This window comes from Gossypium hirsutum, chromosome D10 (genome assembly GCF_007990345.1).
Source record: "Gossypium hirsutum isolate 1008001.06 chromosome D10, Gossypium_hirsutum_v2.1, whole genome shotgun sequence".
Taxonomy (NCBI): domain Eukaryota; kingdom Viridiplantae; phylum Streptophyta; class Magnoliopsida; order Malvales; family Malvaceae; genus Gossypium; species Gossypium hirsutum.
The window spans coordinates 17,422,557-17,426,357 of record NC_053446.1 but is presented as its reverse complement, the minus strand read 5'-3'; the positions used below and the strand labels follow the sequence as shown (position 1 = coordinate 17,426,357).

The 3,801-nt window shown below is 36.5% G+C and overlaps 1 non-coding gene across 1 annotated transcript; it reads right to left on the bottom strand.

Moving 5' to 3' along the window:
- Positions 1 to 1,011: 1,011 nt before the first annotated feature.
- LOC121222852 (small nucleolar RNA R71) lies at positions 1,012 to 1,118 on the bottom strand. Its single transcript, XR_005920222.1, has one exon. It is a non-coding gene; the product is annotated as a small nucleolar RNA R71 (small nucleolar RNA).
- Positions 1,119 to 3,801: the final 2,683 nt, after the last annotated feature.

The window sequence follows — 3,801 nt, the reverse complement described above, 5'->3', positions numbered from 1 at the left end:
ATAATAAATTGAGTTTAATTAAAATAATTGTCCTATTTTATTTATGTTATAATTGTTGCAAATATTGTTTAATTTTACTAAAATCTATTTCATTCATATAGTTTGCATACTTAGGATAATTTGCATTAGGGATCATTGCATTTAGTTTAATATATTTTAATCATCACTTCTCAACTATATTGTGTTTTTTATTTACCAAATTTTTAATATAATTTTACAAATTAAGTGACATAGCACAAATACAATCCCTGTGGAGACAATAACTCGATACTTACTTATTACTTGATAACGAATGTGTACACTTGAACAAACCTACGCGTTACAAGTTTTTGGCGCCGTTGCCAGGGATTGTCAACTGTTGCCATGGTCATTTTTTTTTAAATTATTTATTTTCAATTTGATTTATTTCTAACATTATTAACTTATTCTTTTTAATAGTTGTGATTTTTTTCAGGTGTTTATGAGTATAGATCGAATTATCGATTTACTCCTTATAGACCCTGAAATTGAGCGAACTTTCAGACAAATAAGATGTGAATGAATAGCTCAAAGACAAGTCGAGATGGACCTTGGAAATCAGAATCAAGACCAAGGTAATGAAGCCGATCATGTACAAAATCCCATCCTCATTACCGACGATAGGGATCGATGGATCAAATAATATGATGTGCCACTTTTCAGTGATTTAAACCCAGGAATTAGAAGGTCAGATATTGTGGAAACCCAGTTTGAATTAAAACCAGTGATGTTTCAACTGCTACAAACAGTGGGCCGATTTAGTGGTATGCCCACGGAAGATCCACATCTCCCCCTTCGATTGTTTATGGAGGTGAGTGATTCATTCAAGATAGCTGGTGTGACTAAAGACACACAGAGGTTGAAGTTGTTTTCGTACTTGTTGCGAGATGGAGCACTAGCATGACTCAATTCATTGCCACCAAGTTCCATATCTACATGGTAAGAATTAGCAGAGAAATTTTTGGAAAGTATTTCCCACCTAGCAAAAACGCTAAGTTGAGGAACGAGATCACAACTTTCCCACAATTGGATGGCCAGTCTTTGTATGTGGCTTGGGAGCGATTCAAGGAGTTACTTCGTAAGTGTTCTCATCATGGGATTCCTCATTGTATCTAGTTAGAGACATTCTATAATGGTCTCAATGCACATACAAGATTGATGGTAGATGCTTCCGCGAATGGTACAATTTTGTCTAAGTCTTGTAATGAGGCTTATGAGATCATCGAGAGGATTGCAAGTAATAACTATCAATGATCAACAAATCGAACAGCTTCAGGAAGATGTGTAGTCGAAGTTCATGAAGTTGACTCTTTCATTTCGTTATCAGCTCAGGTATCGTCTATTTCTTCTATGTTAAAATAGTTAATCGCTAATAGTACTAATAATTTTGTAGCTCAGTTACCAAGTTCGTTTGAAGTAGTTTCCTGTGTGTACTGCGGGGAAGGTAATTCTTTTGAGAATTGTCTATCAAATCCCGAATCAGTTTACTATGTGGGGAACCAATATCAAAATAGGAGTGGACAAGGACCCCAGTCCAACTTCTACAATCCTTCATGGCGTAATCATCCTAACTTTTCTTAGATCAACCAAGGAAATGGACCAAACAACAACTTATTGCAGCAAAGACCCAACCAATCTTAAGGGTTTAATCAGCGAGCTCCAAAACCACCTCAAGCTAAAGCATCAAACAGTTTGGAAAACTTGTTGAAAGCGTACATGGAAAAAAATGACGCTTTGATCCAAAGCCAAGCAGCAACACTGAAAAATTTGGAAAACCAAATGGGTCAGTTGGCTATGGAGCTTCGTAATAGACCGCAAGGAACCTTGCCGAGCAATACTAAGAACCCAATGAATTTGGGTAAAGAACATGTCAAGGTAGTGGCATTGTGAAGTGGTACGACTCTGGAACCCTGATTGATTGATGTCGAAGATGAGCATGTTGAAAAGGAGGAAGGTCAACCAGATGTTGAAGTTCCTACACCAAAGGAATTAGAATCTGCAAAGTCTGACAAGGTAAACCCTGACTTAATGAATTCAGATATTTTAACATCTTATTTGGATGCAGATTTACCTACTCAGAAAAGTTGTCCGGTTCAACCAAAATTTCCATCACCTCCATATCTGCAAAGATTGCAGCAACATAAGCAAAAATAGGAGGTGCAATTCAAGAAGTTTTTGGATGTTCTGAAGCAGTTACACATCAATATTCCGTTGGTGGAAGCTTTAGAACAAATGCCAAATTATGTGAAGTTTTTGGATGTTCTGAAGCAGTTACACATCAAGAAGAAACGATTGAGTGAGTTCTTGCAGAACAAATTGCCACCGAAATTGAAAGACCTAGTAAGCTTTACTATACCCTGTAACATTGGCGAATCTTACTATGGTAAAGCTTTGTGTGACTTAGGAGCAAGTATCAACTTGATGCCTAAGTCTATTTTCAAGATGTTAAGGATAGGTGAAGTAAGACCTACAACTGTGACGCTTCAGCTAGCGGATTGATCGTTATCATATCTAGAAGGAAAGATCGATGATGTTTTGGTAAGAGTCGATAAATTTATTTTTCCTGCTGATTTCATCATTTTAGATTTTGTAGCACATGAGGAAGTGCCAATTATCCTTGGGAGACCTTTCCTAGCCATAGAGAGAACGTTAAGTGATGTGCAGAAAGAAAAACTCACCATGCGAGTTCAAGACGACTAGGTATCTTTTAACATTTTTAAATCGATGAAATTTCCCGATCCGGCAGAGGAGTGTTCAGTTATGAAAGAGATAGAAACCTTGGTTCCTATGTTAAAGTAATTTTGTGGAAGATCTATTGGAGAAAGCCTTAGAGTTTGACCCTTTGAAGGATTAAGAAGGTGAAGAAAACATGGGTTAGATGGAAGCCAATCCAAGAAATTTTATTCAATCCACACGGTTTGGACCGTTGGAGTTAGAAGTTAAAGAATTTGTGCAACCTAAGTTGTCAATTAAAGAACCACCTAAACTCGAACTAAAGGTACTTCCTTCCCATTTGAAATACGTTTATTTAGGTGATTGTTCAATTTTGCCTGTGATTATTTCAGCAGAACTAATGAAAGATCAGGAGGAGCAACTAATTGCTGTTCTACAGAAATTTAAGAAAGCAATTGGTTGGACCATAGATGATATTCGAGGTACAATACCTTTTTTTTTCATGGATAAAATCATTTTAGAAGAAGGTGAAAGAGCTCGAATTGATGGGCAAATGAGGCTCAATCTTATTATGAAAGAAGTTGCACGAAACGAAGTGATCAAATGGTTAGATGCAAGAATCATCTATCCTATTTCAGATAGTTCGTGGGTAAGCCCAGTGCAGTGTGTGCTGAAGAAAGGTGGAATCACTATTGTTGAAAATGAGTGTAACGAGTTAATTCCAACAAGAACTGTTACCGGTTGGAGAATCTGTATTGACTACAAAATGCTGAATAAAGCCACTTGGAAGGATCATTTTTCATTACCTTTTATGGATTAGATGTTAGATTGTCTGGCAGGTAATGAATTCTTTTGTTTTTTAGATGGCTATTTGGGATATAACCAAATAGTTGTAGCCCCAGAGGACCAACATAAAACAATCTTTACTTGTTCGTACGGTACGTTTGCTTTTAGACGAATGCCTTTTGGTTTATGCAATGCACCTGCAACTTTTCAACGATGCATGATGGCAATATTTACTGATATAGTTGAAAATTTTGTTGAGGGTTTCATGGATATTTTTCTGTTTTTCGTAACACTTATGATATCTGTTTGAGTAATTTGGCTAAG